The sequence below is a fragment of the Rhagoletis pomonella genome, unplaced genomic scaffold (assembly GCF_013731165.1).
Source record: "Rhagoletis pomonella isolate Grant_MI unplaced genomic scaffold, Rhpom_1.0 Rhpom_scaffold_00002, whole genome shotgun sequence".
NCBI classification, from domain to species: domain Eukaryota; kingdom Metazoa; phylum Arthropoda; class Insecta; order Diptera; family Tephritidae; genus Rhagoletis; species Rhagoletis pomonella.
In genome coordinates, this window is record NW_023458556.1 from 62,521,444 (window position 1) to 62,534,436 (window position 12,993).

Here is a 12,993-nt window from a genome sequence, read left to right on the forward strand (position 1 = left end):
ACTTCCAAAAAAGGAGGAGGTTATCAGTTCGTACGAATATATATATTTTTTTATGCATGTTACCGTATAACTTTGGACCACGTCAACCGATTTCGATAATACTTTTTGCATCGGGAAGGTAGTGTCTCAGAGGTAGTCCCAATCTGGTTTAGATCCGATCATTGGATCATGAAATGTATATATATATATATATTTTTTTAAGTCGGCTTTTTTTGCTAAAAATTACTAGCTTTTATCACAAATAATAATAATTTGAGGATGCGTTCGTGGATTTCAAAACAAAAAATTTTGAGCCACTTTATTACCCAAACTCTGCCAAATAGAATAATAAAAGGCCAAAGAATTAGAATTTTTTTTTTTATCGGAAGATGATTATTTATTTTCTTCACATTTAGCAATAAAATAAGAACCGCATTTATAAAACAAATGGTCATTGTCAACATAAGATAAACCAGTTTTTTGAACTTTAGAATTTAGACATTTTTAGCTGAGAAATAGAAGTACACGCAAAGGATTTTACAGAAATTTATTGAAATATTACTGTTTTTCAAAAGTGAAAAATTCATGGACATTTGAAGTAAAATGGGGCCAAAAATGGAACAGTTTGAGATAAGTTGGCAGGCCTGTTAGCGTTTGCTAACACTAACAATTTTTGCCACTAATAATTTTTTTCCCCACTAATTTTCTTTACAAATCCGACAAAAATCGTTTACAAACTTTCAAATAAATTTTAATTACAAAAAATCATTCTGAAAGCATACTTAAGATTAAATGTTTCGAATAAAAAACTTTTACATATGTACATACATATACATATGTATGTACTTTGTACATTTTAAGACAAACAAGAAATAAATAAATGCAGATACAGTCTTAGTCAAAGAGATGAGATCATTTAACATTTGTAGATTGTATGAATTATATACATACATGTGTATGTACTACATGTTATGTACCAATAAGTTTAATTTCGTAAAAGTAGTGCGGGTCATTTTCGTTTACAAGTTCCTTGCATAACATTATGCTATTGATACTGTCAATCTTAAGTTATTTCTTAGTTTAGTTTTTATCAAAGAAAGCGTTGAAAATTTGCGTTCTGCAGCCGCAGAGCTATGTGGTAATAAAGTTATATTAAAACCAAAATTGGCGAGCTGCGTGGAGCTAATAAAAGAGCTTAATATAATAAACTTTTTCCCAAAACAAATCAATATTCAGTTCGCTGGAAATATCAAGCTCACTTAGCCTTAGTAAATTCCACTGCGTGGTTATAATATAAGGAACGCAATCTATAAGATGGGGAAACTTTAACAAAAGAGGTAAAATTGGTAAAGATGATTTCAGAAACTATGTTAGCTGGTGTTATTATTTGTAAAAGTTTTATATCTTCACGCTTGAAATCAAATTTTAAATTTATTTGGTCCAAAAACTCTATGAAAAACTTCAAGAATTTCAGAACAATTAACATTACTTTTCGGAAACACAGCTTTCGTTTCAACAAAAATGCCAGATATTTTAATATGATTATTTTCATTTTATAAATCAATATTAATATTGTTACTGATCGCATCTTTTTTAATAAAGATACTTAAAACTAAGAGATAAAGTGCTTTGATAGTTGCGTATGACTATGACAAAAGAGATCTCTCATCTTGGAACTCTTTGTTAAGATTGTTAATTATGAGCAAAACATACGATAGAAATAAAAAATAGTATTTAGTTTTGCAACACATTCCTTCGGCCAGGTCTGCAGATCGCATATTGTTTACTTCGTAAAGGCAGGAAATAAAATAAAGTTTCAAACTATCCCATTGCTCAATTATTCTTTACACAACGATTTCTAGCGAAAGCCAGCGTGTTTGAGATATGCCCAAGATTTTGTGAAATTCCTTCAATTCATGTATCCTCTTTTGGACTGTGGGAAAATCTATATATATAAAAATGGTGTGAAAAATGTATAGTAATTCATCAATTGAGAACGGTTGGGCCGATTTGGCAAATTTTTTTTTCAGTTGTTCGTAATTGCCAGGAGAAGGTTTTTAAGAAAGAAAATTTTGGGAAAACCCTCCGGTGGACCAGGGACCGATCTATTCGAAAAATCGTATTTATGGTCCGATTTGCTTAAAATTTGGTACCTAGGTAGCTTTTTGTCTAGATTAGCACATAGGATGCTTTTTTTCCGGGAAGTGGACCAGGGACCGATCTATTCGAAAAAATCGTATTTATCGTCCGATTTGCTTAAAATTTGGTGCATAGGTAGGTTTTTGCCCAGATTAGCATATATGCAGATTATGCAGTTGGTTCGTTGGTAGCCTTTTGCCTAGATTAAAGCATCGTTCACTCAAAATCGGTACGCGTTCCAGCAATTTCTGTACAGCAATTGTTGGAATGTATTAAAAAGTTGCAATGCAGATCGTAAGACAATAGATCTACCATTATGAGGTTTAAATTTCATAGTACTGGCTTTTTATTTGACAGTTTTATTCGCGTTGGAAGTTGCTGCTCAAAAAATAATGTTGAACAAATTCGTTGAAGATCCGACAATTTCGAGATCAAAAATCAAATTAAAATTAAATATACCAAAAACTTATAATTATCCTCCAAAAATCAATGAATAGATTCCTTCTGCTTAAACTAACGGGGTGAGCTAATCATTAAAAGACATCATTTCGCACAAGCTTAAGGATAAGGCTCTTTACCTGAATTAGGAAAAAACGGCTTATCAGAAGAAGATCGTGCGAGAGAATTGGAAAACGGTTATCCACAGTTTAGCGAATGCAAGATATGGCAAGACTTAAACCTTATCGAGTTATAATATATAAAATTCTGTTAGATTAAATACATTTTATAACAAAAACCGCACCCGTTTACATTACCCAAATGTTCACACGAAATGTGGTATTTTATAATAATGACTAATAAAACATGTTTAAAACTGGACTTTGGTCAACTCCCATGTTAAAAGTTTTAAGCTAAAACGAAACATGGTGATATCCTCTTACAACTAAATCTATAGAAGTTGACACAGTTGTCAAAAGGCTATGAAATGACAAGAGAATCGAGGCAGTCTCATTAAAACTCGATCAGACCCTAGAAATATGCTGGAAGGAGCGCTTGCACAAAGTGTTATTTCATTGTATCATTTTCTTTGGACCTTTTGTAAAGTGTTGGTGGGTTTTTATGAAAACTAATTATTCACAGGTAACTTTAAATCGGTTTGAAGCCAATGATGTGATTAAAGTTCTGGAAGTCATCAATTTACGAATATGACCTATTTAAGTCAAATCGAAAAATACATGGTATTTATTTAAAACAAAATTAGTAGAGATGTGCGAGCCGTGGAAAAACATAAACTTAAGATAGTTTAGTAGAGCAAGTTGACTACACAAGTCTCTAGAACGGGTGTTCAGAAAATTTTTATCATTATCAAAGAAATTGTATCTTATTTATTTATCCAAGCAAAATATGAAACTCTCGCTAACATGTATCTATAACGGATTTTTTTTCTTTATTCTAACATATTAAATATTATTTTCTGAAAACCTATTAATAAGATATAACCCATTTCATGCGTACCGATTTTGAGTGAACGATGCTTTAGCATATAGGATTCATTTTTTCCGTTAAGTGGGTCAGAGACCGAACTATTCGAAACAGTCTCCGAGAAACAGTGGTCCGATTTGCTTGCAATTTAGCACGTAGGTAGCTTATTGGCTGGGTTAACATATATGATATTTTTTCTGATAGGTGGACCAGAACCGATCAATTCCAAAAAATCTTCAATCGAATCGAGTCATTGTTTTACAGTTCGAAAGATGTTTGGCTGAAGGCGCCGCAAACATGCGGGTATTGGCTATTTAACAATACTTATTACACAGGCCAACAAAAATGGAAACAAATTTTATGCAGCAATGTTAACGCTATTTTTGACAGATTTTTTTATGCTGATTACGGATCCGTAAGCAAAAAGTTACCATCAGCTCTAGATTTTAAGAAAAAACGAGGTCACATTGTCAAAAAATCGAGTTTTTTGCAATATTTGAGAAGCTCTAGCAAAGAAACAAAGGGGGTAGAACCTTCCACTTAGGCTTTGATTAAAGCAAGTTCCCGCACCTTTGCTTGATGGTCACTTAGGGCTGGTTTCTCCAACTCAACTTAACTCAGTTTAGCCACTTTTGGACTTAAGTCAAAAGTTAGCCTACGTTTTACACAGCTTATTCTTGACTGGGTCGAAAAAATTGGCTTAATTAAGTTGAGTTGGAGAAACCAGCCCTTATAGTCATTTGTTGAACAGGAATAACTGATTTCGGGAAGTTTGAGTTCCTACCGCAATCAAGCAAAAGGTGATAGAACCTTCCACGTAGGCTTAAATTAAAGCTAGAACTACAGATTACCATCCCTGAAAGTACTATTCCTGCACCTTGCCCTAATGGTCACCTATACTCATTTACTTTTTATCGTCAAAAATGGTGTAAAAATCAGTGTTAGCTGTTAAATAAATGACTATAGGTAAACTCAGGGTCAAGGTGCAGGAATGGTATTTTTAGGGATTGAAGTCAGAAGTCCAAGCCTTAATTTAAGCCTAAGTGGAAGGTTCTATCACCTTTTGTTTCATTGCTAGACCTTCTCAAATATTGCAAAAAACGCGATTTTTTTTTACACTTTCACCACATTTTTCTCAAAATCTGGAGCTGATGGAAACATTAAAACCAGCTTCAACATTTGCCGCATCGAAATCGGTGTTGCCCTGTGTTACTTACACTAATTATATAAAGAGAAGCTCCTTCTTTTTATAAGAGGTGATCTCGCGAACGGCTGTACCGATTTTTTTAAATTTTGGACACCTACTGCAGACTTTGGATATATTAAGGGAGCGTGGCATCACCTATGAATATCGAATTTTTCATACCGTATATCTCTGAAAGTATTTGTGGTAATGTCCTGGAAATTGGTATAGAGATTTTGGGGCTACTGGAAAAGGGAAGTGGTGCTTGAAACTTTTACCTATCTATAAATATATACACCCAGAATACAGTGTTTTTTTTTCGTAATAATTTTTTTGTACCAAATTTTGAGTATGCAGTTTTGTAGTTCACTCAATTTCAGTATCATAAAGTGCAAGTTTTTAATGGCTATAAGATACCGTTGATTTTTGAGAATTTTTTTCGCTGATGATGTTGCGCATTTTCTCCGTATAACGAATGCGTGAGAGTTTTTTTGTATGGGAAAAAATGCCGAAGAGTGTCAGTAAGTAAAAGACTTATTCCGGTGACTTAACTCCTCCTAAATGACCGAAACGATTTTAATGATAATTTTTAGTGGCGCTGGAACCGAGTTATTGCTAAAAATTGTCGATTCTGAGGCACAGGGATCAAAGTTAAATTACTCCCGTTAAATCAACTTCAGAACCATTGCGGTCCTTGCTTTACGTTGACTAAACAGAATGTGGACCAATGATACTCACCAGTTTGTAAAATGCGACCAACTATACTATACAGATTCAAGGACGATTCACTGTCGAGCCGCAAGGACTTCTTCCCGGTATAACGCTTTCGTCAGGTTATTCTGTCGACCACAAAACCAAACAAACTTGAGTTGCTGGCGAAAACGTTGGACCAAATATTTCAATAAAAAAATTAATTTTGGGCGGGACGAAGTTCGCCGGGTCTGCTAGTAAGCTATATATGTTGCGGTATAGTGTCTCTATGCTTTTCGGCGTTTTTATAAAAGCGTAGCTTGAGCAAAGGTGAAGTGTGTGGCATGTGCACTTTATATAAAATAAATCGGTTTCTGCACTCAATAATGATTTCAGCCCGCCCAAGTCTCCAGCCATAACATTGGCTCCATGAGTGGCCAAACCAATAAGGTTTCTTATTTTTAAAAGCAGGATTAGCATATATTTAAAAGGTAAAATTGGCAAATACTTATAAGCAAAATGAAGTTTGCAAATATATTTTTATAATTAAGAATTTAAGAACTTAATTCAACTATCCGACCAAAATCTTACTTTGCCTACCAACTTACCAAATGAAAATGAAGCGACCAAATTTGGTCGGAAAAGGAGAATAGTGGCAACACTGCTCATTTCATTAACATTCTGTAGCATAACCACAATCGCTGTTCTCAACAGAGGAGAAGTTATTAATTTACAAGTTCTCTCTGCTGCTATGTAATAGTACAGTACGCAGCTAGCGGGACCGGCGAAGTAAGCGGTGACGTCAGTCAACCAAGCAACAAAGCCAACCGCGTGCTTATTGGTAATCAGTAACTTTGGGCAAAACAGGTTTTCTTTATCAAAAAAGTTATAAAAACCTGCATAGGTAGCATTTGGCCAAACAGCTAGTGATCGCCGATGTGGTAGATAATTCACTAGATTTCACTGTTAAGCAAGCTTCACACTGTGTTTTAATAATGTTATCTATGGTATTATGAGTTGTGTTTGTTTACAAATTATCCAGTAACTTGCCAGCAACTCTCCAGTAACTTTAGCCCTGTTCGCGTACGCACTATCCAGTAAATCCAGTACTAATTTTACTGGTTTTTTACTGGATGTCGTTTTCGTACGCAAAAACCTGCAAGAAACTAGCAAAAGAGGGGAAATTGAGAGAGCAAAAATGACAGTTGAACTTGTAAGTTTTACTGGATTTTTACTAGCAACTATTTGCTAGTAAGAAAAACAGCTGATGGCATGAGGCTTATTGTAAATCATATTAAGAAAATATTGTTTGTGGTGCCTTTAGAGTTGCAATTGACAAAACAAACCTATTTAAATTGCATCGGAAAATAACAAATTAATCAGCTGTTCATAAAACCAAGTGACAAAATTAAGCTACATAAAGAGGAAAATTACAAAAAAAATTAAAAAGTGTCTTCAATGACTTCAATAGACTTACTGTCGGACTGTAGACGGACGACTGAAAACTTGACTTAACTACATATTTATATCTATTTAAATTTATGCCCTTCAAAGTCAAAGTCATGTCAAAGGGAAATCAATGGATTCGACCCTACAGTATCTGGTTCGTTGGATCGAAAGTGCCTTCGAGGCAAAGGATATCGCTCTGTGTACCTCCTTGAACATCGGGGGGCTTTCGATAATACTGCCTATGAGTCTATCTCAAGGAAATTGGTCCAAAGAGGCTTAGAACGTACTACTGCTGGTTGGATCGATGCTATGCTTCGTGAGCGTGAAATTACATCGTCCTTGGGCAATACTCAAGTATAGATCAGAGCCGTGAGAGGCTTCCCACAGGGGGGAGGTCCTTTCTCTTAAACTGCGCAAAATTAAACCTTGAAAGGGGTTTGAAGGGGTTATTTTAAGTTATCTTTTCAGATAGCCAAGCAGCCATCCGGGCCCGTTCAAACAGGACTATCAAATCCAAGCTGGTTAGAGGCTGCTTTGACACGCTACAAATGTTGGCAGCCAAAAACACGGTAACACTGTGCTGGGTACGAGACCATTGTGGAATCGAAGGCAACGACATCGCCGACGAGTTGGCACGTGAAGGATCGCTAACTGCCTTTTCGGGGCCTCGACCATTCTGTGGCCTCAGTTGGTTCTCTTCGAGAGCCATAATTTCTGAGTGGGTACACTCGGAACGCAGATACAAAAGATCTTTTAGGTCGCGGTGTCTCTTGTTATAGTGCACCCATACAATTAACTAACTAACTATGTCCTTTCAATCAAAAAGGTATACACTATTTTACTATTTTAATTTCAGTATTTCAATGATATGTTTTAGACCGATTGGATAATCACATTGGAGTTCAAGTTGAGAGCCAGCTTTTTTTCAACTTGAGAAACAGACTTTTTTCATACAGAGAAAAATCACATTTTTTTTGAGAACGCTACGATCCTCCACTTGAGGTATTGTTGAGAAACAATGTTGGAGATTTGAGAAAGACCTTAGTTCTCAACTTAACTTAAAGTTGAGCTCAAACCTAAATGTTTGTTGGGTATGCACAGTATTCTCTGGATATTAAAAGGGCAATTCTGGCAACTGTCTTTCAACTCACCACAGTCTTTCGAAAGACAAAAGTCTTCCGTCAGACAATTGGAAATTCCGGCAACGATCTTGAAAGCTCCTTACTGTCTTTCGAAAGACTAATTGAAAAGATCTGCTAGCACGGAGGCCTCAGTGTTGTGCTGTTCATTTTTTAGCAATCAGTTTTTTTTAACTAAATTGAATTAAAAAAATACATATATATTTTTCGTTTTTAACAATAAAAATGATTATGTTAATAAAAGAAAATTAGATTAGAAAGAGAAAATAATCAAAAACGAAGGAAATAGTGCTTAAATATTAAATTAGAGAAAAAATGATTTTTATTAAAAAAGAAAACAAAGACTATTAAAAAAATTTAATTATATCCTAAAAATTAAATGAAACAAAAAAATATATTATTGTTTTAAAACAATAAAATCTAAAAAATTAATAGAAAATGAACTTAACAAAAAAAAATAAATAAATAACGAATTAAATTTAAACAAAAATATAAAGAAAATATTTTTATTTTTAGAAAATAAAATATAAAGATTAAAAAAAATTTAACTATAAAACAAAGAAAAAAAATAAAATGAAAAAACCAAGTTCCGAAAAAATATTCTTTTTAAAAGAATAATAACCAAACCATTCAATAAAATCAATTTAAGAAAAAACATTAAATAAGAAAAGAAATTCATAAAATTAGATTCTGAAAATTAAATTAAATAACAAAATATCGAGCGCAATTTTCGGTTAGACTTTTTAATACATTGAATATAAAAAAATAAAAACTTTAAATTACGGTTTTGGCGTAAATTGCAAAAGAAACGTTCGAAATGATCAATAAAAAAAATTTCGAATAAATGGAATCAAATTATTAATCATCATGAGCACCCTGTCAACAAAGTCACAAACGGTAAATAAATACTTGTGTTGCCCTATGCACGGTTTGTGTCTAATATTTAAATGTACGATATTTGGGAAGTGCGTCAGAGAACGTAAATACAGAGACGTTTTCAGTTTATATCCGGGAAGAGTTTACAAGTTTCCGTTTCCGAGAGCGAAATAAATTAGCATGTCACTTTGAATAAATATAAAGAAATTGTATTTGAAGACAGTTATGCACATGATACAAAAAAGAAGGTAGCTCCCAAGGCGAATATATGTGACCTGGTCTACGAAAAGGGAGCTTACGTGCGAAAACTAGTTTTCTGTGAAAAAGCTGTTAAAAGTAAGCAACTCGTTTCGTCAGTTTCTCATTATCTCGTTAATTGTTCTCCGCGCCGGACGTCCAGTAAGTGTTGTTGTTGGTCCAGTAAGTGTTGTTGTTGGTCGGAATATTATTATAGTTCATCGTGTAAATAAATTATATTTTGTCGTATTTTTATATTTCTTTCTCTACATTTTTAGTACACTTCTAAGCAAGTTAGGATTTTCTGCTTTTCACCACGTGAAAAAGCATCTCATCTTCCATCCGAATCAACCAAAAAGTGAAAATTGATTTTTTGACACCTAAGCCCCCTTTCCGTAGACCAGGTCACATATGTATATATAAGGTGGTATCGATTCAAATACAACAATTACTTTTAATTTGTTTTTTCTTTTAGCGGGCCATTATCAAATTTCAGCTATTCTCCCCCGAAGCAAAAAGGGCGATAGAAAATACAAATACTCTCACGTTTTCACTCACTCACTAGCGAAATGCAAAATTTTGACAATCAAACGCTACTCACATCTAATGAAACAACACCACCTTATATAAATTCGCCTTGATAGTTCCATTTAATGATATTCGTTGTTGTTGGCCATTTGACTTTTAATAAAAGTATGACATTTAATCAAATTCATGCTACCTGATCACTAGAAGTAATATTTTTTTTTTTTAAGCAGAAGATTTCATCAGTCCACTCAAAGAATGGAAATATGATGAACTAAGAAATTTTGCTGGCTACATAATTTCGAAAATAGGCATGGTGAAACTAGGTTTCAGAACGCATCAAGAAAGGGATCAAAATTATATTTATGTTAACTGCTTATCGAAGGGAAGTCTTTACAAATCGGCTTCAAGATTTTTGTATACATTGGAAATTTTAAATTCAAAATTTGTTGAAGTTAATGCTGATACGCTAACCAAAGCCAAATTTTTTACAAAACCTGATAAGGAACTTAAAAGTAAATTTGGTGCAAAATATTATAAAAAGGTTTTATTTGGGAAGAAAATTCCTTAGAATTAGATCTTTAAATCGCAACATTGCATTCAAATAAGAAAATAAAAAAAACAACATAATGCTCTCGTGGTTTTTACTATGGCGAGACAGTTTTGCCAATCTGTTGTATGAAATGAAATCTTTTTTGACAGCAGTAAAGTAATTGACAACCGCAGATTTATGCGGCATAAAATATTACAAATTGAAGTGAAAATAATATTTTAAGAAAACATCTACCATCGTTGATTGCAATTCATCAATTTAAGTTTTTATTTAACGAAAAATTACACACATCAACAATCTTTGCGATTGTGAAAATTTTCTATGCATTTGTCAAAAATTTGACTAGCCTCATAAGCTACTGAAATTATCACCTCATAGTTGCCAAAAATTTACTCGCCACTAACTTTGTTACCGATTCACACACGCTCTTTACAGCAAAGTCTTGCTACACGATATCTTTTTTAAATATTCACAATATTTTGCAAGATAAAATTTCTCCGTTATTTTCTTATAAGAATGTGGATCATTCTTTAAACAAAATCATGCAAACTAACGTTTGAGTTTTTATAAAAAATTAACGAAAATTCTACGAATATTCATCAAACTTTTCAACATTTTCATCAGATTAAACAAAAATTCAACGCAGCAATTATGTTGCTAAGAAATCGCGTGGATTAAAAATTTTTTTTTTTCTGACGGTTCTACGCATTTTCGTCTATATAAAAAAGTTTCTGCCATACTTGGTACTTGTAGTTTTAATAAAAAGGTGCGAACCACGTAAGTAAACAAAATACAAAGCACTGATAATTATCATTACTTATAATTATAATTATTTTTGATTTGTATTATTATTGCATTGGTATAAATATGGGAAAGAAAACACTCCGAGGAATTGTTTTAAAACTATCAAAGCGGCAATGCCGTTGATAATACTCACAATTTATGAAACTTCAAAAAATTTTATTATCCGCCAAAGTTGATTATTGAAACTACCTTCTTTTTTGTATCATGGTTATGCACATGATAAAAACATAACAAGGTAAAACCATTGAGAGGCAGTCTGACGTTTGCCAACAATATAATTTTAAAATCAAAACTCAAACTCACACACACATTCTCATTTTCAATCTCAAACAACAACAATTGTGAACAATTAATTTTTTTTATTTTCAATTTTATATGATTTTAAAATGTTGGCAAACGTCAGAAAAAAATTATGGCCGACGAAATGAGAGAATGAATTTACCTTGTAATGTTTTTATCATGGTTATGCATATGTTATTGCTTCGGGAGCTACTTAGTCGTTCCTAGATCAGCTAATCTTTCAAATGTTTTCTTCTCACAATCGGAACATCTACATTTGGCAGGAATTTAACCTGTTCCCAACATCCAGACCAGAATTGCGCGATTGTAGCGCGGATCTATCGAAGCAACTAATGCTCTTTGTTTACAGTACAACAGCAAAAGCGGCATTTTTGGGTCGAGAGCTTGTGAGGTTGGTAATGGGTGTTAAATGAATGTCGCTGTCTGCACAAAATCGGGTTCGGTAGTTGTTGATTTTAGTCCTGGGTATCGTCTATAAACTTGTAAAAATGCCTCCTATACCTTCAGGCCTTGATCACACCGGGAGCAGACCACTGGGTATCTGGCCCCAACCGTAACCCGCAGTTGCGAACAAAGAGGCCCTCGGCTTCGCGGAGCTCATGTAAGCAATTACCCAGCTCCCCACTGCGTACGAAACTCCTACGACTGTACTACAACGGACTCCAGAGAAAGATGAAAGATCATAGCTGCGATCAGAAACAAAGTAGCACAACAACTCAACACTGTTAATTTGCGCCGCCTACAACGTGTTCACTAGAGAACGCGAGAGAGCTAATGGTGGTGACCCAACGTTCATGCTAGATCACATCGAAATACCACCCTAGAACGTCAGGCTATAGCTATTCGATAAGGCGATCTCAGAATATTTACCCGGCAGATTATCACCCTGGTATAGGTGCGCTCCTCAGAAGTGAAAACCGTAGGGTAAGCAAAAGACCATTGGAAATTCTATTGGCTGAGTAGATAAACGATTCGGCAGCACCTCGCCAGACCTAACAATACATAGCTAGGGCGTGTCTGATAAATAGTTAAACGTGGCGAACTATCCTATCGCTTGCATCGGACTGTCTACCCATAATCATCTCGAACAATAAGCCCACCGACTTTGCTCCCGCGGACCACTATGCGTATATCAATATACCGAGAGCACCTTCACCCCTTTTCTTACGCTCACAAATTCACGTTGGCGAACATCAATTCAGCATGGTAGTCACAGCTGCAGAGGCTCGCTTCGTCCCACCCGGACGTATATTGGTGAAGCGGCGTTCTTGCAAACGAGCGTGACCACGCCAAGTCGATCTCGGGGATCCCCGCATTAAGAACCTTTATATGGAGGCTTCTGATGACAGAGCGATTCTTTCTTTCGATGGTCACGTCTCTCCTTCGTAATAGAAAGGATAAGTGTTTTGCAGTAAAAAGGTCAGTAAGATCGGAGGGACAAACCGTTTTGCAGGTTTTGATAAGTCCATGCTACTAGGACAGTTTCCTCGCAGAAGCGGTTACTCTTAATGTTGCGAGTTATCTTAAGTGATGCTAACCACGAAGTGTTTACAGACAGAGAAGGAATGAGCAACGATCCCTGATGGGACTTATTAAAGGGCATAATCCATGGACGTATGCAAATCTTGTTTGTTAAGTCTCTTAATCTTCAGATAGAGATAGAGATAGAGATAGAGATAGAGATAGAGATAGAGATA